The sequence below is a fragment of the Rhipicephalus microplus genome, unplaced genomic scaffold (genome assembly GCF_043290135.1).
Source record: "Rhipicephalus microplus isolate Deutch F79 unplaced genomic scaffold, USDA_Rmic scaffold_52, whole genome shotgun sequence".
Classification (NCBI taxonomy): Eukaryota; Metazoa; Arthropoda; class Arachnida; order Ixodida; family Ixodidae; genus Rhipicephalus; species Rhipicephalus microplus.
In genome coordinates, this window is record NW_027464625.1 from 33,657 (window position 1) to 61,378 (window position 27,722).

Here is a 27,722-nt window from a genome sequence, read left to right on the forward strand (position 1 = left end):
TATCGACATTCTCGGTGGATTTTCGCCGTCACCGTCCAGTTCCTGATATGTATGTGTATGCACATATATAAAAATGGCACAAAAATATCAGAAAAAATTCCGTGGCACCCAACTTGGAATTAGAGCCAGCGACTTCTCTCTCCGCAGCACACTGCTTTAGAACACTCAGCTTCGTGCTATGAACGTTCGGGCGTAATAACGGCGAGCTATTTATATGCGCTACTTACCACTGGCAATAGAGCTTCATACTGTAATACCACTCATGGTACGCAGAGCTAGGAGAAGTTCGAGCACATTTCTATCACGCAATTATCCTATATGTTTCTTTTGCTTTGAATTTGAAAACTGCCCTTCAGGTGAGTACAAAAAAAGTGCCCCCTTTCTTTATCCGCTCAATGTGTACAACGAAAAAAAAAATAATAACGCCGGGAATACGTCATATCAGACACCACCGCGTGGCAGGGGAGGCAGATGGGTCACACGCGTCGCAGTTCAGAAGAAAAATTAACCCCCAAGAGTATCGAGTTTCACGTTCTTGACACTTTCAACGCGTTGCTCAAACACAGACATAGCAATGGGAACACATTTAGTTCACGCCTGTCCTGTGTAAGTTCTTGTTTACCGTCCTTCTTTGTGCTTCAGTGGTGCGCTACAAGAACGAGCTGCTTGTCGTTCTGCGTGTGACATTCCAATCGCTTGCGGGAACGTTCATTGCTTAGCCATTGTGGTGAAACTCTCACCTTTCAGGAGTGAAATTCATTAGGCCCGCGCCCCGCCATCGCCGCTGTCGTAGCTCCCCGCCGCATTGTCGCACCGCCACTCGCACTCCTTTCCCACCTGTCTCTCTCTCTCTCTCTCTCTCATTTTCTGTATCTGCTCCCTCTCCCCAAACCGCCAAACGCGCGAAACCATCGCATTGCCCTATTGTCTTCAACAGCCCTGGCATTTTCGTCGTTCCACTTCGTCCAGTGGTTGATTTGTTTGCCTCGGCTGGTTGACGCTGTGCTCTGCGCGCCGCACACCCGCTCGCCCAGTCGTTCCCGCCACCGAGCGTAGCAGACGCTCTCCCCACCCGCTTATTGCACTACCGCCTTCGTGAAAGCCAGCAACAAGATCAGGCGCATAGTCGCTTCCGTCCCATTTCTGAGGAGCTTCCCAATTAATCGGGAAACGACACCTATCCTTGTTGGTTTATATGACCTAATGTCCCAGAGTGACTCAGGCCATGAGAGACGCCCATTACAATTCAGTGTCTCTAAGTGACATACTTAAAACGTGAATAGCGCGACATGTTATTACGCATATTGCCTGATTCCAAGGCCAATGAAGATGATGTCAAGGATGCGATCACTTAATATCAGTGTTCCTTCACTTTTTTCTTTGTATTCTTGTTATTCTCATATTATACGGAGTATGCTATTAAAAAACTGAATTAAAATTCGGCAGATACCACATACCTTGGGAATCAATGTTATCTAAGGCATGCGAAGGGATGTCACTGTCTTTTATTTCTTTTATTGAGTGAGACATTACAAAATGCAGCTAAATATATCTTCTAGTGTAGGCGCCGGCAGATGTTGAACAGTGACGTATGTTTTACATAACCAGTTTGTTACAACTGCGTGACGATACCAATATCAACATTGGCATTAGCAACACCAGAACTGGTAGGCTTATATGCAGCCCCGATGCTCGTGAGGATGGTAGCCGTGGACACTGGTCCATAAATAAACCTCAGTGGATGACGCTTAACTACAATTGACGTTAACCCGACGTGATGGCTGTATAACAGGAGTACATATGAAATGCTTATAAAATTGAATAGCCAGCACTGCAACCACACTTGACGTTTCACGAACGTTACGCCTGCGCAGGGTTTGTTTCCAAAGCAGTTTTTGAGATCTGGCATGGCTCTGTGGTAGAATACCTTATTACCACGCATAGTTCTTGTGTTCTATTCATGCTGGAACCATAGCATTCATTATTTGTATTCGCCTGCTCAACGCTGCCGATGTCGATTTTTCTTGACGCTCTCGCATTTGAATCACCAATGTTTCTTCTCGCTGTTCCTCGGTAGACATAAACAGTCAAACACCTGTGGCGCATGCCCACATGCCCACCTGTGGTATATGGGCATGTGCCGCGCGTTTCTGACTGAACGGGTGTGACGATACGATGTACGCGACGTGGTTGCGACATTGCTGATGTGCCAGCAATTCATATCGGACAAACCATATTACCTTCTGATACCATTTTGGTTTACCTCAAGTTAATGGGATGTTCACGCGAGCACGATAAGTAAACCTATATATATATATATATATATATATATATATATATATATATATATATATATATATATATATATATATATATAGATAGATAGATAGATAGATAGATAGATAGATAGATACGATAAAAGTGGCCGCAGTACGCAAAGGAATGCTTCACATTTCAAAACGACACAAAAAGCTTTCGTTATCGAATTTCCTGGCTTCCAAAGCATTCTAGTTGCTTGAAATGGAAGACTATGGGAACTGGTTTGCGAGGAAAACGGGCAAGCATATTTGGTTAACTTTCAAAAGTGCTCAAAGACCTCTGAACTGAGTGTTGTCATTACTATAAGGAAAACATCAAAAGAAGCCACCAAGCTGAAATTAAGGACGCACCACCTGTAGCTGACACTCATCTGTTCATAACAGTTGATCCGTCTGTCGAAGTCAACGTCATCCTGACCGAAAAACACGCAAGGATAACGAGCAGTAGGTTGGACTACGTAAGTAGAGGACGTGCGAGGGGCAGTTGGGAACGACGAAGTTCTTACAACTTGTGACGTATAGATTGGTCCTGCTATAATATTACCATTGCTGAGCTTTGGGATGGGTATACAGGGAACAAACAGCACCTCCACCACAAAAATGTAACGTGAGATGACTATTGACTGTAACGTGAGATGACTGTAACGTGAGATGACTATTTACTTGTGTATTTATTTACAATGATGTGCACAGCACCGAGTAACATGGAAGACAGTACACACACCGCATAGGCCAGTCCTCTTTGTCATGGTCTGTGCGCAGAATGTGTGACCCTTGATAGCATCTTTGTCAGTTTTGACTGAAATTATGTGCTGCCATATTGTGGGCCAAACGGGTAAACTCATTAGCCAAATAAGGGCTCCAGATTACATGTATATGTGGTACGGTCAAGTTGAACGCGCAAGACTATCAATTCCTTCGACTGTTGAACCTACAGCATAGATTTCTGCAATCACGCACTTTCTTCGGAGACGACCCCGCGACAAAAGACATACGAACATTTTACGAAACGCTTCCGATCAGATTGTCGATGGCGCCCGCCTTACAGACAGTGGCCTCGTAAATGTTTGAGTTCCCAGAATCGATTATGACGCTTCTGCGCGGCAAGCTTACGGGGCTCGTAAACCGCCCGCGCGGCGATTTTTATTGCGAAAGCAATGACACGAACGTACGCACAACCGTCCTTGCTGCAATCGCGTCGGAGACCCACGCACGCACGCACGCACGCACGCACGCACGCACACACACACACACACACACACACACACACACACACACACACACACACACGCACACACACACACACACACACACACGCGCGCGCACACACGTTATTGCCATTTACGCACGGTAACTAACACGTGTAAATACCGTGCATTAAATAAAAGCCCTCTTTTACCGATTTAGAAGCTGCTATACACGTTTGTAACATATGTGTACACGTACGTCATCTCTTTAAGCCTGTGGTGTTTTTTCTTCTTCATAATGTACACATACGTCGTCTCTTCTGGCCTGTGATATTTTTTCTTGATAATTTCATTCTATCCTTTCACTTGTAGATCACGTAATTATTGTGACTTATACTATTGCATTGTACCTATACACATACATTTGTATATCGTGCTTTTCTTTCTTTAATTGTGTGCCGCTTATTCTGGCCCATTTCTTTTTAGCTAGCGGGGTCTAATTCAGCTGCCTTGCTGTTCTTACTCCTGCCATCCTTAAATCCCTAAATGTGTAAATACAGATTCAAAATATTTTAATTATAATGTTGTCCTTTGACTCGGAAACGCTGGTATACGCGGAAAGTGTTGTCTATAGATTTTTGCGCAACACGTAAATTTTAATGGTTATTGCGCTAAGTAGACGTTGCAAGAAACGCTGAGAGCTTTAAAGCACGAGTTATAGCGTTCATGTTGTTGCTCTCTATGCTTCACAGTCTGTACATATATTCTGCGGAAAGCTTTCCATTCATTTTGAGAACTCCTAAGAACTGGATGGTACTTCGAAATAGAGTTCTCCACCTGTCTACAGTTACGTAAACCTATTTGAGAAAACCAAGGAACGCTTTCAAGCGCTTAAAAAGTGTGTTTTCTTGAAACGTTTACTTTGAGTGTATTACAAGCACTACCGGAAAGCCTGCGTTCTTCGCGCTTACTTGAAGAAACTAGTTGAGAGACGTGAGAAGTGTGCTAATGGCACCTAAAATGCCTTTTTATTTATATATTCATATTATTTATTTTACATACTGCACCCTCAATGAGGCTATTGAAGGAGTGGGAGAAAAAAAAAACAAGAACAAGTCAACATTCATCAACAGGCTTCCAGAAATTCTTGAAGGAGTAGGGAATGAACAATACCGAGTAGTGAATACCAGGCTTCTATAGTCGAAGGAAAAAAGCTGTATTTGAACATGTCAAAGTGGGTGAAAAAGGATGCGATCTTAAGGGCATGGTCACTTCTCGTAAACGAAGATTTGGAAAATTTGAGATCTGATTAGAGAGTGCTGACGCGAAAAGAATTGATTAAAATATGCAGAAGTTTCAGGCATTCAGCATGGCGACGTTTCGCAAATGTAGTGAGACCTAGCTGGGGAAGTCAATTCGTTGGAGAAAAATGCCTGTCATATCTCTTGCATACAAAGCGAACAGCTCTTTTTGGACGGCTTTTAGTTTCTTGATGTCACATTTCTATGAAGGTTCCAAACCACACTATCATATTCGAAAATTGGTCAAAAAAAGTGTTTTCTAGGTAATCAGTTTGGTTTTCTCAGGAGTAAGACAGAGCGCACGATGTAAATTGCCTAAGTTGTAAAATGATTTGTTGCATGTGAAATATATACGTTTGAACCATAATAAGTTATGTGTTGAAACAATACCAAGGTACTTAAATGCGGACACCCTGCACAAACCACCATTGTTAAAACCGTAGTCAAGTGTCAACGGGCATGAAAGTCTGGTAAATCGCATAACGACCGTCTTGGAGAAGTTCATATTCATTTGCCATGACTTGGACCGCCTACAAAAACGAGAAATTGAATTGTTAAAAATGGCATGATCCAGTGGAGATTTAAGGTGCGATACAGGACGCAGTCATCTGCAAAAGGCGTATTTTCACCAAAGCGTGCAAAGATATATATAGATCATTAATATGAAGCAGCAATATGAGTACTTATAGCACAGAACCCCCGGGAACTCCTGATGAAACCGGAATCGAAGGCGCATTAATAGAGTGGATGCACACATATTGTGAACGTTGCAAAAGAGAGTCAAATATCCAGCCAACCATTGATGCATTCGTTAGTATAACAAACAATTTGTGCAATAGCTTGGGGTGTGATACAGTATTGAAGACTTTCCCAAGACAAAGAGAGATATAAAGATGCGAGGAAAGGCAGGGAGGTTTACCATATGCACGTCAGGCCTTGCCGAAATCACTAAATATAGTATCAACCTGATAACCTATGTCTAAAGGGCTGCTGATGTCATTAAGGAACTCTATCAGTTGAGTAATAATGCTAGGACCATGTCTGAAACCATGCTGGGAAGTGCTCAAAATTTTGTTTGTTTCAAGGAAATCCTTGATGTGTTTGAAAATAACATGCACTAGCATTTCAAAAGAATGTTCTGGTAAAAAGATGGGTCTACATTTGCTTAATAATTCAAGATTACCTGAATTAAATAAAGGGAGAACGGAAGCACGTTTCCACGACGAAAGAAATATCGCTGACGAGAGAGATTTTCTGAAAATAACTGTCAAGTATCTGCTACACAAAAGAGCGCATATAACTAGGAAATCTGTCGGGATGCCGTAGGGACCGCATGATTTTTGGTGACTAGGTTTAAAATGAGATTGAGTACGCCTGCAAGTGTCACTGACACAACGTCGATTCCTGCATGAAATTATGTAGGTGGTCAAAATTTCCGGAGCCCTTCAATACGGCGTCTCTCATAATCATATGGTGTTTTTGGGATGTTAAACCCCACATATCAATCAATGCATGAGATTATGTATGAAAAACAGCAATGTTCGAGTTGTCAGTCGTATACAAAGACTGAGTGGAAGTAGGTGTTGAAGGCTGAAACGATTATCTTAGGATCGGAAACGGCAACAATTTTAATTGTCCTCGTGTTTGATGAAAAACCTTATCTTAGGATAGCCTTCCATAATTTACGGGAAATAGCTTTTATTAGCTTTAGCAAGGTAACCTTGTAATAATTATCTTTAGCCGCCTTCAATTTAGCAGATAGTTCTTTTTTGGTTCTGACAAAGTGTTGAAGCTTTGTCGAGTCACCAGAGCGCTTTGATCGAAGTTGCCTGGCCACACGACGTGATAAATGTAAGATTTTGTTAGTCATTCAGGGTATTTAAGCGTTCGTTCTCTTTGTTTTCAGTGGAATGACACAATTATACACATGTGATTCTTGAAGTACGACGTAAGGAGGTTCGGACAATCTTGTGTTGTGCGTTTTCAGGACAAAAGCGCACAATTGCTCTGATTTGTTCACTGAGGTCGTAACTACGAGCAGCTGGTGTAACTTGAGGAGAGAAGCATGGGCGACGCTGCCCATCATGGCCCGAGCCTGAAAGTGCGAGATCTAAGTGGCACCTTGGGTTGCCAACAAAAGAGCCTCGTTAGCGGTGCCGTTGTTAACACCTCTATGTCCGTGGCTTGTTGTAGATGTAGAATTCAATTATCGTGCCTGTAAGTCATTATCTGCCTTTATTTTTTATTTGGACGGCACTTACATGGTTTTCTTGGTGTCCACAGGCTAGGGCCCCTCGATTCCACACAGGTGTTGGGTAAACGTGCAGATATGAGCTGATAGTAATCAAGATAAAGGGTATACAATATGTGTCAGGATTTAACGTCCCGAAACCACGATATGATTATTAGAAACGCCTCTGAAGATTTTAAGTCAAATCACTGAAACCGACAGCAGGGAAGATAAGACAGGAGAAAAAGCGTAATTTTTTTTAAAACTTTCAGAACTTTTTTATTCCTTCAGAAAGTCTTCCTTTTTATATTGTTACACACTGTTAAAACACTCAACGGCGGAACACAGTGATGCTACAGGGATCCCCGCCCCCCTTCTTCTCGCGGAAGAACCTAAATACATATACATACAATCAAGAACCCTGTGGCCTTATTTCGGTAAGCCCTGTGCCCTTACTTCTTATAGTTAATTTGCACTCATTATCGTGTTGCACCAACGCGCCCAATCCCAGTCTTATAAAGTTCGTTGTAGTACAGGGCTCCGAAAATTTCAACCACCTGGTGTTCTTCAACGTACACGAACCTCTACCATTTCGACTCACTCAAAATGTGGCCGCTGCCAGCACGGATTCGATCCCGTGACCTTCGGGCCAGCCGTGGAGCACCATTTTCACGAGGCCATCGTGGCAGGTAAGATGAACGGAATCATTTTTTGAGTCAAGAGATAACACGACAGAGAAAAGGCGCTGCACTTTTCTAACGTACACAAGCTTGGTGCAAGTCACACTACTTGGTCCACTTCAGGTGGCTAGGCGTAGCTATGATTTTAATAATATATGCCTGCGCTGGAAAGTTGGGCGAGAATTCTGTTTCTTTGAATGCCGACAGTTTCCGAGATCGTCTTCGCTTGCTGAGTGGCGCTCTGGCCGAGAAAGTCCGAGCAACAATATTAAGATTAGGCTCGTTCGTAGCCACCCGGAGTTCTTTTCATTCTATAGACACCTCGTGCATATGAACAACTAGGTGCCACACGTTGCTACTGATAAACCTGCTGTCACCAAGATATAGCGTGCGCATGGCTATTTTGTGCTTCTCCGTAGACCGCAGTTCAGCTGAAGTCAGACATAATGCTTTGCTATGGTCACTTATCTCCTTGTTAATTGTTGCCAAGTTGACCTCTCACCCTGCTGCCTGCAATGATCTTTGCCTTCATCGCCTGGACTTAGGCGATGAAGGCAATATTTCATCTCAATATTTTATCTCAACTCTATCTTCATCTTGCCAACTCCAATCCGGTACGAAAGTTTTTTGCCGTACGTGGCGTGGAGTGTCCATTACGAACGCCTTTGCTTGCTTCAACGGAATGGCAGACAGCGCTGAATGTCACTACTGCAACAGTGACAAAACCATAGAGCATATCCTATGTCGGAACTCCCAGAGACCATTTATCTCAGCATTGTTTGCGCAGCTCGAGGACCAGCTGCTTTCTCAGCAATCAATCTTGTAATTCGGGAAGGATCCAGCTTCACGCCAAAAAGTGGCAAATGCACTGACGTTTCTGCTCACCACGTTGAACGATTGGGACACTCTTGTGTGGGTGGGTGTCTTTAATTACCAGCGTGTCCCATTCCTATCTTCGTTACTTTCATGTCTCACCTTACTCCTTCACTAGTGCATTGTAGCAAAGCACAATTTGTTCCAGTTAGCGTCCCTGCCTTTACACATCGCACTTCTTCCTCTCTAGAAAGTATGCTTCACTGAGTTCCCATCGTTGCAGCGCAGCTAAAGTACGGTGAAATTAGTGCAGCATTGCAGAAAAATCTAGGGTGACATAGATCTGCACATATGAGTAATAATAGAATAAGACGAATGTGCAGCCACTTCGAGCTGTTTACTTGCTTCCTTTTCTTTACTTGAAGGAATAAAACAATTCATATATTTGTAGCTGTAAAAACCATGCCACAGCACCGTAAGACGTTCCTAATTAGGATGGGCTTCAATTAGTGCAACTAATAAAATTATTTGCTACATGCGCCTTCAGAAAACAATTTTGCGCATGATATTGCCACCAGCTACAACAAAACTATTGTTAAAATAAGGCACGCTTGATCAAGTGAGGTTAAAGCATGTTAATTTAGCAAGTTGCTAAGTTCAGACGCGGCCGTAGGCTTAACCAAGGCTGGCGGCGAATGAAGAGTGATACAAGGGCGAAAGGATTATTAACTTCGCCTCAGTAGAGATGAGGCCCTTCAGGAGCTCCTTGGTGCGATGTACCATGAAGCAACGTCTAGTCACGTTGATCTCCATAGCAACGACCCGCGGTGACCGGCAGCATCCCACAGGGAACAGAGGAAGTCTGAAATGGGCATGTTAAGCACTGCGACTATGAAAATCGCTCTCATTCGTGTCCGTCTAGCTTGCACCGTTGATCGAAAATACGGTACCACTTTTTTTGCTCTACAAAAGGAAAAAAAAATTAGCGCTGAGTGAAGTGCAAACTAAGTACCTTCTCATCAGTGTAAAATGGCTGCGAGTACGCAGCTCTTTTTGTAACCGCTTCGGCATCCAACAAGTGGCTAGCAGACGCTTGTTTCTTTGGTTGCACTGAAATGCGTGCGGTAAGGTGAGGTGGTGGTGCAGGTGGTCCATCAAATCAATCAAAGTTTTCTCGTGTGACCCTGTAGAACAGGCTACAAAAAAAGAGACAGGTGAATGTTCGTCCGTCCTTCTTTCCTGTTTTTTTTTTTGCTGGCCTGTACTGAAGTTAAAAAAAATGAATTACGGGCTCATGCAGATTTCAATGTTATTGATAAATAATCACTACGTGGGAACAACGATGGTCCATCAAATGATTAGTGTTGGTCTTCCCCCAGCTATGTGTATTCTGAAATGTAATATACGTTTTTTTAAATGTTGCTTTGGAAGCTATTTGACTGTAATCGTAAAGTCTACATTGTATTTATATTTATTGGTTGGAGCAGCGCGATGCCTTATTTCTGCCTCTGACGTTTCAAGTCGCCTCGTTCGTGTCGCATATTTTACTTTAGGAAAATGCCAATAATGGTGTGTTAGGCTATTTTCTCTACATAAGGACATGTGCAAACTATATGCCTTAGCTTTGTTTGATTTCGTTTCGGTCCTTGTAAGAGAGCGGGCACGTCAGTTTCAGAACAGTTAAAGGTATGTTTTAACCATGACGTGAATTGCCCGATTAAATGTGATAAATGAGTGTGGTGTATACGACTGAAGTTGCTGAAATAAAAAAACATTTTCGGTTTGTTAGAGTTGTATTTATGAAAAAAAAAATCAGAGACAGGTGAAGGAACTAGGGCTTGAAGACAGCAGCCACCGAAGCTAATACAAGGCGCGCATTCTCTACAAGAACATAAGATGACGCAGGAAGTGCAAGGGAAGGAAGAATAGGACAGAATTGAATGAAGGTATTTTACACAAGTAGTCAAGAAAATGAGAGATGAAATTAAGATTTAGATAAGAAATACAAAAACAAGAATACATGCATGACAAGCACTCGTCAGAAAGCACTTAACGTTCACACACACACACACACACACACACACACACACACACACACACACACACACACACACACACACACACACACACACACACACACACACACACACACACACACACACACACACACACACACACACACACACACACACACACACACACACACACACACACACACACACACACACACACACACACACACACACACACACACACACACACACACACACACACACACACACACACACACACACACACACACACACACACACACACACACACACACACACACACACACACACACACACACACACACACACACACACACACACACACACACACACACACACACACACACACACACACACACACACACACACACACACACAAAATACTAGTATAGGATTGGATGTCTAGTTTTGCGAGCTAAAAGAAAAGGTGAAAAAGCTCTTTGTGCTTGATATCGTACATACTAAAAGGCTATATCATGCTATTCACTGCAGGTCAGCATATTTTAGGCAGTTGGTGCTCTCTTGAAGGGCTATCCGCTGCGTACTGAGGGAAAGCTTTACATAAAATAGCTATGGGTTCGTGTTACATACAGTGAGCATCGACGTGTGGCAGTTGCTTGGGACCGTTCATGGGAGGGTGGTTGATCCTATAATGTTGAGAGTTAATCTCGTACCTTTGTTGTTCGAAAGAAAGATGCCCCCGAAGCAATAGCTCCTAACATGGTATATTATACATAAAACTGAAGATGGAAAGCACTTAGGTCGTCGCTTAAAAGGCTACTTTAGCCGCAGCTTAGGACACTCAGTTGTTATTGCAGCCTCGAGCTGGAAGTCAGTCGTCGTTGTTTTTTACTTTTATGAGCCTCGTCAGCATTGAACTGCAGCCACTGCGATTGACACGGAAATTTCGGATATACACGCAGCCTTCTATCAGCCATATAAATTAAATAAGTCGACCGAATTCGAGCATTCCTTTGAGGCTGACATCGAAGTAGAATCGGCGACAGAGATTAGAAGAAAAGATTAGAAGCACTGAATAATAAGCGATGCGCGACGTCCAGGAAAATATTCATTATTCCAGCATCTAGAAAATTCTGCACGCTTTGCTTTTGGGACAAAGAGAAATACGTTCGTGATTACATTTGACCTGAAGATGCAAGAGGTACATAAATAATGCTAGACTTGAGAGCTTTTTTCTCGTATGAGGACTAAAACTTGAGTCAGCATATTGAGAGTTAAAAGGGTTGTTTTGCAGGGACCTGGAACACAGTGTAAGCTAGCCATTTCGCTTCAGAAATGCCTAAAAATATGTAGTGGGAGACATACAAGTACTGACACATTTAGATATTCTTCTTTTTTCACAGATGTCATAGAAATGTTGAAGAAACTGCCAAACAATGGTGTTATTTTAAAAGATGTTACTGACTTTGAAAATGCTGTAGAGGTGCATTTACGTGATTGCTGAATTGAATTGTTTTAATGCCAAGCGATGTAAGCGACTTGATGTTCATAGCAAATATTTTGACAAATGACAGTGAATTCTGAATTGTACTGGAATTGTTAGTTTGAATACTGAATTTTTAATCGAGGGAACACCAGCTTTCATTATGATTACTAAAACTATTAGTTTTTCTTCAATTTAAGTTTCAGTTTTATTAGTTACAAAACATCGATTACATAACACTTGTATACAGATGAGAGTCCCAGAGTATGAATACTGAAAACGGGACCCTCAGTTAAAAACTACAGCAAAAGTGAATTGAAAACAATGGGCAGAAGATTATCAGGCGTTAATAAGAAACTCATACAAAGCAAGGCAAGCGGCAACAAGCTAGAACAGTTGAAAGAAAAAAATGAAATACTACAATAAAAAAGGCACAATGCGAAAAATAATATAAAAAACAATGATGTAGAAGGTCAAATGCGACACACAGAAGTAACACAAAATAAAAATAAATAGGTGCACAAACATTTAAAGTAAACATAAAAGTTTTACACGGGAAACAGAAATAGGCACATAAAATAAATTAAGACAAGTGGAAAAAAGTATAGCATAACTAAGGAGAGCAATCAGGAGTTAAAAGGAAAGACTTTATTGATGTTTCGAAAAGTAAAAATTAGGGTGAAGGCCTAAGTTCAAGCGGCAAACTATTTCAAAGATGAATGGTACAAAATTAAGATGTTTTTTAGCGTAGTCGTGCGAATGGGTGGTAGCAAGTAATTATGATTAGAAGCAAACCTGGTGGTGTTAGTATTCTTGAGGAAAAACTTCATAAACACTGTACATTCTTTATGTATGTCCTCTCTTTTATGACCCGCTATGAGGGTTGACAGGATCACCTAATAAATAAATAAAAATAAGACGGAGACACTTGCAGCCGTAATTCATAAAGATACCTCGCATAAGTATTGTGCTGAAACGAGGTTTCACATGATTTCAAAGAGGAAAGAGAATATAACAGCTGTCTTTTATAAAAGATAAAATTTATAAATACTCACTGTGGAATGAAAACATCGGAAGCAGTGGTGGATTCATCTATGTAATTATGGTCTGGCCTATGTAACAAAGAAAAAAAAGCAAAAATCGTAGTTTCCTACACAGGAAAGTACGAACAGTGTGATAGTTTACACGGTGACACGAAAGAATAGAAGCAGACAAGCACTGGCTAGCAACTGAATCTTTATTTAACACGATGGGAGAACACGTATCTTGGCACGCATGGAGTTAGGGTATGTGTACTGTTCATTATCCGAATAAACTGCGGTGTTGAAAGTTAGCGCTGCATTTGTGTTACGTGTCGTCTTCTTTGTCTCGTCCTGGATGCGCAATAAATCGAATACTGCTTACAACCACCAAGCCCACCGTGCAACATTAGTTAACTACATTATCGCGTCCTACTCTTGACCAATATCAAGAGTCCACCAGTATTTTTAGAACAAACTTACTTAGCCACAAATAAGGTCATTGAGTAGAAAAGAAAGTCAAATGACCCTTGAAAGCAGCCAACCTCATTAGCTCTGCCAACGCAACACCAATATTACTGTTTTTTTTTTCTGCCGTCAGAAAAGGAAGCATGTAAATGACGACTTACTGGAGCTGTACGACATTTGTTCTTGAATGCTTCCATCTGGATTGGTTGTTTTACTGAAGAAGTAATTCTTGCCGAAGCACATGACACCATTTTTTATATTCCAGCAACGAACATTTCTATAAGAGAAAGAGAAAATGTGCGAAGGATGTCTCCGTTATAAAAAAAAAAAAACATGCAACACGTGTAATATTTATATATTCAACCTAGCCTGACCCTATACGCATGACAGAAAAAGCTGTCACAACGAAGGCAAACAAAGGGAGAGAGAGAGAGGGACAGAGAAAAGGAGAGCAAGATATAGCAGACATACTATCTCGCTGTCTGTGAGATTGAGTGGGATTCCTTTGATTAGCGCTGTGCTGTGTCCATTCGAAAATAACGTTAGAAACTTGAAAGGTATTTAACAATATGTTGATCTTCACGTATGGTACCAGTTACTACCCCTTACCTAACATAGCTGTGTTCCCCGTGATTGTCTCGACAAACCAAACAACTAAAGAATGAACACCAGGACGTGTCAATAATAGAATATAGCACAGCGAAAGAATAATGAGCACTATTTTACGAAATTCTGCGCTAAGTGTAAGGTAAAATTTTGCTATTTCTGCCTCTAGCCTACTACTAATCTTAGATGAAATAAGAAAATAAACTAATCAGTAAATGACAGAAAGAGAAGAAGCTTCCAAGAATTGCTGCCTTTCCCACGACACTCCAAAACTGGTACTTCCAGAAGTAGGCTGCCGCAAACATCGCGTCGTTGTTCAAAATACCAAAACTACATGTGGAGCTTCTGGACCACAATTTGTTGTAACACATAGTTGCATGTAACGAGACGTAGTGTTATCAAAGAGTGCTTTTTTCTTCTGTGTTCATTCAATGGTGTTTATATGGCGTGGACATATATTTGTAGGTGATTTATATTTGTATACAGGCAATATGTATATTTATAGGCGACAATTATAGGCGATTTCACGTAAGGCATATGGGTGCAGCCACATCGGACTTTTAAGAGATTGTTTTCTCAATTTTTTTATCTTGTGACGGGACTCGATAAGGTCAAAAAATGTTCAATGCACCGACCTAATCATCTATAATGTACATACATACAGCATAGCCCAATTCGTCTAGTCGTTCAATATACAGCAAAATGCTGACGGCTCAATGTGTGGGCATCCAAACCCACCCATAAAATTATATGTACTACGGATTAGAAGCATTCCCGTGAGCTCACATATAACCTGTTCGGCACCTTTTACACGGGAGTTTCATCGTTTCACGCGTACATATTAACACGTTTATCTACACCCGAACATATCCGACAGAGATCTTTCTGGTTGGGTAAAAATTTCTGGCTGGAAAAAATAACATAAAGTTGGGCTAGGTGGATATGCATGGTACAACTGTCGTTCAAGCGCACAAAGAAACACAAAGGAAGAGAGGACAAGCGCTTCCTTTGTGTTTCTTTGTGTGCTTGAACGACAGTTATACCATGCAAGAATAACGTACCCACGAGCGAAACGTGGCAAAAACAAGATGCGAAGTGAATGCATTCGACCCGCCGGTCAGGCAGACTGGAAACGGAAATTTACTAGTGATACCGACGTGCGCTACATCTATCCTTAACTGCAGAAAGCATATCATTTTCAACGCTTGGTGGCGCTGACCCCAGTCCAAGCCACGGTGCAAGAATACTTTAGGTGAGTGAACGTCGGGACTATCTGCTGCCCGATAATGTTCTGCTTCGCTAGGAGCCTGGAAGATGGCGCTACAAACTTTGCTCCGGCTTCCCCTCGCCCCTTCTCGGTGTAGGAAAGACCCGTGATGTAGGAAAGTAGCGGTGCTCATTTATCGTCGCCACAACAACCTCGCTGCACCGTCAACCTCCTCCCTTGTCACCCCCTTTTTCGCGGCGGTGCTCTATGCGTGCAGCGTGGTTGATATCACGCGATTACGCGGTTTTCTCACATTTGGAAACCGTCGCCCATGTGCCGGATGTGCTTTGCGGAGTTTGCCAGCAGCCAACCATGGTCCTCAGTCCGGCGAGCCATCTATCGGCACGCGGCAAACGAGAACATAATCGGTCCCTCCCCGCCATCGCTCGCTTCGCGGCGTTCACTCAGCAAAGTATTCTGCACCGTGGTCCAAGCGAGCCGAGGCCATGCGTCGGAGCAATCAAGTTGAATGTGCCGAGGGCAGTACGTGGGATCTGACGAATTTTCAGGAGCTTGCTCAGCAAGCTCCTTATGCTCCCACTTTGTTCGGTGGCCACCAGCGTGCACACCATTGTTGCCAGAGTACACTTAATTCTCCCGTCGCCGCTGACGGCATCCTCTCCGGTGACTCCAACAATGCTTATAAATGGCGCGCCACCACCCAAGGCGTTGGTTTTCCGCTTGATTGAATTCACCCTTGCCTTTTTGAATGTGTGGTACCTCAACGTACAAATTCAGGACATCGAACATGACCTAGTCCTGACCGCAGCCGACGTGTTCTCCGTCACGCAGACATAGAACGCTGGAAACATGCACATCATTGGATTCGTTTCAGTCATCTGCACCGAAAAAAGCGGAGCATTCTGCGGGCGGTGTCGGGATCGACGTCAAGCTACCTGATGCGACTGAAGAGCCGTAACGAGGAGCACGCCGCTTGGAAGCTCTCAGCCGGGATAGCAGTCATGGCCATGTATTTGGCACCGAACTTGTCAGAAAGAGACGTCGCCAAGTACATCGCGAAGGCATTGCATCGTTACTTGACTCAGTTTAAACACGATTCCTTCGCACTCGTCGAAGATCTGAACGTTGAGATCATGCAAAGCGATAGAGCAGTCTAACACATGATATCACTTACAGTCTGCGATGCGTATCGTACGACTGCAAACGTCTCACCACCATCAAGGGCACCTGTATCAACGTTGCCTACTCGAACTTTCTATTGCTCCCGTCATTGATGATCACTTGGCAACATACTTTACTGGTTGTAAAGTAATAATCTTCAGAGAAAAACGAGTCACCGAACTCATCGAGGAACGCCTTTTTTGTACGTTATGATGGTGAATAGTGGGGTTTTATCGCGCAAAAGCCATAAGTGGCTAAAGCTACCCACGGCCTTTGGTGTATATATAATGTATATAGTGCATCCATCATAAAGCAATCATCTCGATTGGGAAACGAGTCCCTCAGATCATCAAGGGACGCCCTTCTTGTTCTTTTTGAAATAACACCTTTCGTGTGTATAAAACGTACATAGTTAATCAAAAGGTTTATAATGCATCCAAATCTGAATTAATAAATATTTGGTATATAATGTATGGATAACAACGTTGTAACACCTATATATCATAGTAGGATATATATGTACGGAGGATTTGAGAGCTACACGACCATCTCCTAGCAAGCTCCTGTAACACTATCCAATTTAGGAATATGGCCATGATTTTTTTTTGTGCTTTTATGCTGTGTAATTACTGTTATGCCAAGTGGTATATTGTTTGTGCTGTGGATCTGTTTAGGGCCCTGTATGTTCTACATTTGGCCCATCCTAGAGCTAAGGGCTAGCCGGCGTCTTACTTGTATGCCAACATCTCCTCGCGTCTTGTAAATAAAAAAAAACATTATAGTTGTGCAACACAGTCTATTATCCACAAACTTGACAAAATTACGACAAACAAAAGTACTCACGCATGCACAGCTCCAAATAGGAGAGCCAGGAGAAAGAAGCCCCTCACGTTCATGACGAAATTCTGCAAACGAAGTAATGCGTAGGTAGTCCCAGCTCTTCCACTGGGTTTTACTCTTGCCGTCGCAGATGCCGCTATAAAGCGCGTGCAGCTGCTGTACTTCACCGTACTTCCGTACAGTCGCGTCGGCCATCGAGTTAGCGCTCATCCCGTTGTCCGAGTTCATTTCCTCTACGCTTAGTTCAATTCGATTGAGTACGTAGTAAATACGTAATTCAGGTACCTTTACAGAGTGAAGACCTGTCAATAAGCGAAAACTGAGTTACGAGCAGGCTTTTAACGGGGACAATATTTGATTATGAATCGACGGCATTCTAAACGTTGTTTGCTGCAGCATGCAACGTTATGTTTACACGACCTACCTCAGTACCTAGGACAGCCTCACTTAAAAAAAAAATCTAAAACATATAATAAATGTGACTTTAAAAAGCATGTAGGCCTAAGTAAAACAGAAAAAAATGCACCCTGAGCTGTGAGAGCTTAGCTCGCAAGCCGATAAACATTTCTTGAAGCATGTGCGAATGAGCTAATCCGCTGAGAGTTTGAAGCATTGCAGCTGGCGAGTACCCAGCTTTTCAACGTGCTGCACCGAACAAACGAAGCGGTATTGCGGAGAGCGTGCTCCACGAATCGCAGCTGAATGCTTACCGTCTCCAGTGAATAGCGTCAGGATAGCGTTGGCGCTGCCGAGCTTTCACGCCGTGCTGATTTACCGGTGCTGTTCGTCCGGACACCACCTGCGTACCTCACGGCGCCAAGATAAGCGCTCACCTCCGCCAATGAGATGGCCTCTAACGTTAGAGTTCCGTCTTTTATGTTGCTTACTAGCACACGGGTGTCACTCGCTGCGTACGAATCCAGCCGTAGTGCGGCGCTTGCTTACACAGCCATATAAAAATGAATCAACGGGATGGCTAGCTCGACAAAAGTTGACAACGTAAATCAGAGGACCAATTAGCATAGCTTGTTGATAATGTAGCTTGATGTGTTCCTTCAGCAGTTTTAGTATGCGACGTGCGCTTTCTGGCTGGGTAAAAATAACGTAACAGAATAAAAAGTTGGGCTAGTTCGATATGCATGGTATAACTGTCGTTCAAGCGCACGAAAAAACACAAAGGAAGAGAAGTCAAGCGCTTCCTTTGTGTTTCTTCGTGCACTTGAACGGCACTTATACCATGCAAGAACAATGTAGCCACGAGCGAAACGGGACAAAAAACGGGATGCGAAGTGAGGGCATTCGACTCGCCGGTCAGGCAGACTGGAAACGAACTACTTCTTCAATGAAAGGAAATACAACCAAGTAAAACTTGCTGTTGGGCTGGTAGGTACTAGTTTCTGGTCTGTCTCGTATCCTTCATTCGACATTCGACATTCGACATAGGTCGACAAAACCTGCGGAGCTCACTCAGCCTCACCCGTGAAATATATTTTGCGCTTAGGTCTCACTTGGACTCACACTCACTAAAAATTTTCTGAGCCCGACTCACTCGAACTCACATTCATGGAAATTTCCTTCAACCGAATTCACTCGAACTCACACCCACGCCTCTATCTGAGTCTGAGTGAGTTCAAATGAGTCGACTCCCGAGTACGTTAGCCCAGAATTACGATTTTCGACCATCATGTCAATGCTCTACAACACCAATATCTCACGTAATCAATGCTCTTCTTGGCGCCCTTTGATATATAGCACCTTCGAATGCGAGTTCTTGTAAACCAGTAAGGGCCTTTTTCCTGAAAGATGACAATATAATATATATTTATCAAGAACTGCCTTAGGAGAGTTGGAGGGCGATGGGGGTCGAGGGCCTCCCTTACGTAATTCGCGCCTCTGATCAATAAATATTGAAATGGTGTATGATAGACACTGCTTTAGAATACGTGTTTGTAGACGTGAGCAAAAGCGGGAATCCAGCTAAGGCTGATGGTGATGCTGAAGGTCAGCAGTTATGACCGCAGTTCGGCGAAAAAAGGTTGGGCTCACTAAGGGTCACTCAAGAAACATATCTAGTGCTTCAGACTCGCTCTGTCTCAGGCTGACAAAATTTTTACCGAGCGGAACCCACTCGGAATCACACTCACGAAAATTTTCTTCAGCGGGAGTCGCTCGGACTGAAACTGCACAAAATATTACTCACCTGGATTCACTCAGAATCAGACTCGCGGCTCGATCTGAGACTGAAAGATTCTGAGTAAGTCGACTCATCAGTGAGTTCTCCTACCTACGGTTTTGTGTATTTTACGTACTTAAATAAAAGGGTAATACGTAAAGGATGAAAGGTGGCGGAAGTAATATAACGCATGAAGTTCCAGCAAAAGTTACAAGCGGCCTTAGTAAGGAAGGGCAAATTTAGAGTTGCTTTCTACAATGACACCGATTAGCGAACTTTAAATATGAATTTTCGCTTTGCGACGGCGACTGTAAATGCATTGTCACTACTAATACTCGAATAAATGATTGCATAGCACCCCCGGCAGTTGTAATGCTCGCTTTGCAACAACTTCATTGGACATCCGCTTTTGCGTGGCCATGATGAACTTTCACATTTAACCCTTCGAAGTTACTTGTTTGCAGTTTCGTTTTCTTTTTGATTTCTACAGAACACTCTTAGATTGTATACATAAAATTATTTATTTTCAAAAATCAAATACAGTTGTTCTTGTACCAACAAACAACAAACCCTCTGCGTGGGAACTACCCAACATAATTGGAGGTTGTTAAGCTTTGTATACACGTTGATACATTCTTGTACTTGCATACATAATGCGCGTGTGCGCAAACAATGAGGAGGTCAACTAGACTTGTGGCAAGTTTAATGTTTGTTTTCTTCTACAGGAACGCTGAAGCGTGTGAGTGCACAAAAGGCAAACGAAATGGCATGCAGGTCAAAATGTTTCTCCTTATTCAGTTGAAAGACTGGTCTTTGCACCTCAGCTTTCTGTGCCAACTCGTCCAGTGAAGCAATAACTGTACCTTCCTAGCATGCATAGTAGAGGGCCCAGTATTATAGCGGCTTGAACTACGACTATGAAACCTGAAGCATAGAAGGGACAATGGTAAACCACTGGCAATACCAGTTGGTTAGCGAAGGTGCAACGAATCATATATGGAGTTCACAAATGTGTTATCACAATGGCTGTTTGTTTATTGCTATGTAAGCGTAGCAATACAACCTAGTTAACGTGATCGGCGTGCGTCTTGATGGCTGGTGCTTTAGCTTAACAGCTGTTGTGTTCAATCAAGCAGGAAACGCGTTCACATTGAAATGTAGACCTGAAGTGGTCTAACGCGGAAACAGTTCTGAGGTAAATGAAGATTTCAAGTGTATTATAGTGGTTTCACAACGGATGTCTTAGTCTGGCGCGAACATTCCACGTTCTTGACAGCGAGGTGCATTATGCTTTGTAATCTTTTTCATTTGTGTAGTAAAATAGACCACACTTATTTGTTTGAGCCATTCCTCTCACTTAGCCCTTGTTCTTGATTCATGCATCGTTGCAGAAGTAGGAAAAAGGTACAGCTTCTATCTGGGTTTGCTGTTTTACTTCATGTTTTTTTTTTCTGCCTCCTGCTGGTGCAGTGTGAGTTAAACATTTGTTATTGCAACTAGAATAACTTTATTGCCAAAGGCTTAACTGGGTAGTGCAGTGTCGCAGTTTATTTGGCCTTATAATTTCTCCTTTATTTAGATTGAAAAATGCACAGACGGGTCATCTGCGGCTTGCTTGTTACGTTCTTGTTTTTTCAATTTGAAAGGCGACGCGGACTTGTCCTTTTGGTGACAAAAACCCGCTTAGGTAAGCTTGCAATTTTCTGGACTAATGGAAAATTTTGCTTCTTCGGCATTTGTACTCCACTTGATCCAACTTTATCTTGGTGTCGCAGAGTTGGCCGTTGGGTGTGTACCAGTCTCGGGGGTTTGATTTTCATTAATGGCTTGCTGGTGACAACATTTCTATAGCTCTTAGATGATCCAGTTGGTTCCACACTCAATAGATTGCGTGTAGCTGTCGGCTGCTGCCTATGGACAGCTCCCATTTGGTGAATTTGCCTAGGCTGGACAACCTTCGACGCACCGGCCCAGGAAGCTGACTTATGATGCAAGGCGGCTTCTGGTCGTGGCTGACTAATCAAGGGATGATTTAATTGCTTGAGAATCGGTGCTCGCTGAGTTGTTACCTGTGCCAGGTGAGGTTGTCGCTTATTTATTGGCTGATTGATGCTTCCAGTAGCGAAGTTTTTTTTGTGAAGTAAGGTTGGATGCTGTGCGCTGGTAGCTCTCAAGTTGAAACTTGGCTCTGAGCTATCCTGGCTTCGTGAATGATGATCTAGCACTGAGTTGATCCTTCCTGTCAACGTGGTGCGTTGTGGCTTTGCGGCTCTAGAGATAGGCTTTGAGTTCTGAGGGGCGTGTCTCTGCCGGCCATTCTCAAGCCCAGTAGCTAGGTTATGTGGCAAGCCGGTTTCTTGGACTGCCATACTTTGTTTCGGTGCTTGTTTCACCCTTGTCGGCGGCTGCGCTTCCGGTGTCAAACGGCGAATCAGAGCGTGCTCGTTTTGCTTCTCTTTTTCTGTAGGTGGTTTCGAATTTCGTAGCCTAACGTTCTGAGGTGCATGATTGGAAATCTTATTAGGTGTTCGCAGTGAAATCGACTCTTCCTCAATGGTCAGCCTCGGTCCTGCTATTGGGACTTGAGGACTTTTTCGCTTTGCCGGTCGTTTCAAGTCAGCGATGCTGTCTTCGAGGTCAGCTCGTACACCACCTCTTGTCCTGTGATTGGGACCTTCTTCCTGGAAATTGTCCAATGCAAATGTGCCTTGTGGCCTTAAATGTGCTTTGGAGCGGTAACTAAGCGGCTTCTCTGCACTCATCCTTTGAGAAGACGGTCGTGCCGGTTGCCCCTCAAGGCTCACTTCCCCCACAGTTTTTACCAAACCGGATTTCCCCTGATTAGTTACGCGTGAACCGACCACCGTATCTTGAGGCAAGGTCTTCTCCTCTAACAATTCGAGTGAATTCTCTTGAAGCTCCATCAACACATGACCGTGTGTCCCCTTTTCTGCCCGCTGGGATGACCACAAATTTTCAGCGACATGCTGCCCTTTTGTTTTGTCTAAGTTTCTGTGTCGGTACTTGAGCGATTGGTCAGAAAGCGGAAGCAAACTTGCAATAGTTTCTTCATGCGTTTCTCCGTGCAATGCGGCATGACCCATTTGCGTGCTCATAATGGTTTTTACTTCATTTTTCTTGTATTGAGCATTGGCTCGCACATCGCCACTTGGTTTCACAATGCGTTGCATGAACTTATTTTTCGTTGCAGCATTCTGACGGTGCATATGCTCTTCCCGGCGCGAGTTGAGGCCAATATAGCGTGTCTGGTCGTCCTCATTATCTCCGGTAATCTGTCCTCCCTGCCTAATGCGTTGACGATTAAGCGCTGTTTCACGGCTATAGTGAATTCTAGAAGCTCCTTTGAATGGATGCACAAAGGACCCAGATACTTTTATGTTGTTTTCTGAAAGAGTCTCACCTTTTCCAGGTGGTTGCGGCTTCCAGTTTCCTTTAACACCATTTGGAAGTTGTTGTGCATTGAACATAGGCAGCGAATCTTTTTTCTGTACCGCCATAGAGCTGTTCTGTTGGGACTTCCACAATGCTGATGAATCGCGCTGTGTCTGATACTTCACAGGCTCCACCTTGCGGTTTTTCGCATTCGGTCCTACTTTTGAACCGAGGATTGATTCGCTCTTATTTTCGTTACGAGCTGGAATGACTTTTCGCATTTCTGTCTTTTCTTCTTTGAGCTGCTCGCGAATGCGAGCGCCCATGGTGTCCACTAAATACTTTTCTGTTCCTTCCTTCTGTGGTCTCCCTTGAACCAGCGTAGGCTTGTAAAGCTGATGGCGCGTCTTTAGGAACGTGGCTTCTCCGGTATTTTTCACCGCCTTATTTACGTTTCGTACTTCATTCTGTGTTTGGGTATGTACTGGCTCCAAGGGCACAGTTTTTGACCACTGGGAAGCAGCTTCTTGCTTATGAACAGGTCTTTGTTGCTGGGCATGATTTGTTTTATGATTGAACACGGCTGCGTTAATTGCTTCTTGTTTGTTACACTGAGGGAGATGCTTTACCACGTATGTAGCCAAGATTTTTACTATCTTTCTGACACACTGCGTTTGTACAAGGTTAATGGTGTTTTGAAGGCCCCTTAATTCCGGCTCGGACAAGCTTTTAGGTGGCAGGCCGAACATTTCCTTTAGCCACATGGCATCAATTTCGCCTGGTATGTAACCAAAGTCTTTGCGCCTGGCAGATGAATATTGTTCAGGACGTAGAAAACCTCCATTCGTTTCGTCCGTGTCTCGCTGCGAGCCTTTTGATTGCCTGCGATTCGGGAACTCTCCATTGAATTGGGCCACATCATCGTGGCTACCAGGTTCGTGAATGCGCTTGTTTTGATCAATGGTTGAGCAGCCTTTGATGCAACGAGGGGGTCTGCCATATCTTGCCCCCTGTAAGTTATCGGTCAGTGCCGTCCGCACGTCAGCATTCCGCAGTGACCTCTGTCTCCATTTATCTGCCTCTGAAAGGGAAAAAGAAACGCAGGTTTTGATGATCAAGCAAACTTAAAAAAAAAAACACGTTTTACTCGACACTATGGTGAATTCCTCTCAAACTTCATTGGAACTGGCTACGAGCAATTATCATTTGTTTTGAACAGATTACATTATGTATGGTTTTATGCCTTTCAGCAAAGGCTAAAGCTGCAAAGATTTCATTTACATGAGTTCCATCTGAAAAGTGGTGATATGGCCAGAAATTTGAGCTCCGTTGTATTTTCTTCTAGATAAACTTTTGTCAGTTGAAGTTGTCAGTAAATAGGTCGGATAAAGAGAAACGGAATCATAATGAAATACGAGTAACCTTTATTGAAATTAAGTCTGTTCTCACTATGAAAAAAAAAACAGCGAAATTTTACCAAAATTACAATGGCATTTTTTTCTCGGTCCAATAACTAGGCTTTTTTTCTGAATAAAACTGTATGTTTTTTTCAATTCCGCGAAGTTCCTGTATTTATATTATTGCGTAAAAAATATAGCTTGAAGATGGCTTAAACACGGTTTAAAATGAAATCCAAGACACAAAAGGCACAGCATGGACAAGTATGGCTATCTAACGTCAAGAACCTCAACTGTGACGAGTGTTGTAATTGGTTCCGTGTGCGACACATTTTTCTTGATAACGAAAATTATCATCAACTGTCATTTAGCTGCAAATTCTTATGACGACTGTGCTCGTCAACGGGAGGAAAATATTATATGTGCGTTTTTGCAGTAAGTGTGCGCAGTATCAATCGATGTTATGGTAGGCCAAGAAAATTTTGTGAAAATATTACATGAGTAAAAAAAAAACAACTTCCTTATTTGGGTGAATTCATTTAGGGAAGTTCATATAATTATAAAAATATTCGAATGCAAAGATATCTATCTTTACCGATTTGCACGAGACGAATGATGGCGCATTTTTAGAGCTTTTACTAGTGAAAAAGTTGTAGCCTGGTCAGGGTCTTTACCTTCTTTTGTTTCATGTGATTGTTAACTTTTATAAAATGTTGAAAGTTAGCCATAAACGAATTGTTACTTGGCTTATCATCAGATGCACATTTGTTGCTTTTTCGTCTTCGTTTTTTAGAAGTCGAAGCAATAACAAAAACCAGGTAGATGAGCTGTTGAGCTTAAATTTGTGCGTTTGATTCCAGCCACGGTAGCCGCTGCGAAATGTGTGTACAACAGGCGCGCGCCCAGATTTGTGTGTAATGCAGTGAGAAATACGGACACCAATAGAAAAATGGGAAAGTAAACAGTTGCACATGCGGTTGATGCAACGTGAGGACACTCGAGATGGATACTACAGAAAAGAGGCTATCCATATGGATCCTGGAGTTTCTCAGATCACATGCCTCGAGCAGTTTGTCTTTGGGGTAGTCTAACTTGACACGGGGTTCCAAACTACGACGTGCTTCAACATAAGACTCTGGTTTGCTGTTGGCCTAAATTATATAATTAAATTTCGAATGTGTGGGGATTTTACATCTAGTCATTTAATGCGCCTATCATTTTTTCTATAGCTAAGATGTTCCAAAAGAAGATTTTACATGTCTACTTACCAGCTTGGGCCATCCGTTTCATGCACAGAATTTCTCCATTAGAAGTGTACTTGCAAGGCCATTTTTGCCTGGAAATGTAGTTAGTACAGAAGTGTTAGGCCTTAAGCCAAGCGCAAATGCGCGTATAATCAAGATGAATCAGTGTCATGATCTGCATGCGTGCTGTAGTTTGCTTGAGTTTAAAGTAAATGTAGGCACGGGGTAGTGTCAATGAACCGTTTTGTACATGTTTATCCGAATAAGGTAGGCAGGATTTGTGCTACAGCCTGTCATCTGAGAAGCATTCACAGGGTAGCAGAGTGCTCGCTTCTTTCTGTGAACTCTTTATTTTAGCAGGCAAGCATTGCTTCATACTCATTGTAAATTATTATTTTAAATGTTGAAATTGCTATTCTGTTCATAATAATTAATTTCAGTGCAGTAGTGTTTGAAAGCAACATTTAAAAATAATCGTGTATACAACAGAGTACATGGTATTTCTTGAAATTCCGAAGTGTGTAGCTTGTGTGGGCTATAGTTTGCTCTTTTCACATCTCTGGCGAAAATGTTAGAAACTACGAGGTGCCGTGACTGTACCACTATACTCCATGTATTTTGGTATACTGCTGAAATGTGTGTAATAATTTATGGGGTTTTTCATGCCAAGACCACAATGTGGTCCACGCCACAATGGAGTACTCTTGATAACTTTGATCACTTGAGGTCCTTTAGCGCGCATTTCACGAGCTTCAAACATTTCGCCGCTGTAAAAATTTGAAACCGATCCCGCGTCTTTTGGGTGAGAAGCCGAGAAACGTAATCATTACACCCCCAAGGCTGCAAACTGGATAAAATACTGACAGGCTAAGTACACGCAGTGTCATGAGACTTCGCACATATTCATTACAAAACAAAAAACTTCGCTCATAAGAACGCAGAATGTCGTAAAACCCATATTCATAAAAATTATATCGATGTCTTGTTTCAATATCTCATAGCCGGAATCTGAGGACGACAAAGTATTTCTTCAATTTGAAGGTGTTCGCAGTGTATGAATCTTCCATGAATCGAATGTTCTTCAGCATATCTCATTGCACTCTGAAGCGAAAGTGGATCCACCGAGCTGATATCTCTATATTGTGAGTTAAGTATACGTAACGCACAGACACAGAGTACCAGAGAGCTCTAAGAGCTCGCCAGCCAAAACTTACTGAAGTATGAAACATTTAGACTGTTGATTTTGCTTGACCAATGAAAGGACCCTTAATAATTGAATAAATGTATGTTCCGCTTACAGAAAGCCCAAATAAAGTTTAAAAACAGAATCTTCGATATCCATTTCATTTCATCATTTCGTGAGGACACCTTTTTTAGCCCCCCCCTCCCCCTTCCCGAACGTGCACACATATCCACGAACAGAAACATATTCCTTCAATTCCTTCTCTGACGCCTCAGGCGATGGGCACTACAGGAAAAAGCTCTTAGGTTTCGAAGTCTGCGAAAGTGTACTGTAGCAAAGTTGACTGCCGTAATGTTGACACAGGCTCCAAGTATGGTGGCGAACGTGTACAAGACGCAGCGAGTATTTTCAGTCACGTGTGTTAAAAGAAGATACTTGAAGAATAAAAAAATCACAATAAAAGCATATAGTGCCTTTGTTTGGGAACATCAATAACATCCGTTACTATACTAAATAATTGGCTGTAACATAGTTTTACGTCATTGAGCACACAATTTTTCACAGAAATCTTGTAATCACCGAGATCGAATATACTCCTGAGATGTCACAGATCATGTGCTGCGTCTCTAGATAAAGGATGATCAGACTTATCATGTCGCATCCAATCTATAGATGTAAGCAAAGACTACCCAAAAGTTTTAGAATATGGTACTTACTCATGCGCTACGACCAATATAAAAATATTGATGAACGTCAACGCGACACCACGAATCTTCAACTCTGACGGGAGACAAAGAAATCTAGAAATGAGGAGCCATATCACGATGCACATCGCTGCACTGCCTAAGCACTGCCAACGGCTGTTTCCCCTTTCGCTCCAACAAATGACAGGCACCGCGGGCGGACGATGTCGGTTTTCGGGAACTGTCGGGGCGAGGCCAGGAAAAAAAGAGTCAATATAAACGTTCGCCGACTTTAGGAGACAC

The 27,722-nt window shown here is 42.7% G+C and overlaps 1 long non-coding RNA gene across 1 annotated transcript; it reads right to left on the reverse strand.

The window, feature by feature from the left end:
* Positions 1-21,045: 21,045 nt before the first annotated feature.
* On the reverse strand, positions 21,046-25,658 carry LOC142788289 (uncharacterized). Its single transcript, XR_012889325.1, has 2 exons — positions 25,578-25,658; positions 21,046-23,993 (listed from the first exon to the last, which is right to left on the reverse strand). It is a non-coding gene; the product is annotated as an uncharacterized LOC142788289 (long non-coding RNA).
* Positions 25,659-27,722: the final 2,064 nt, after the last annotated feature.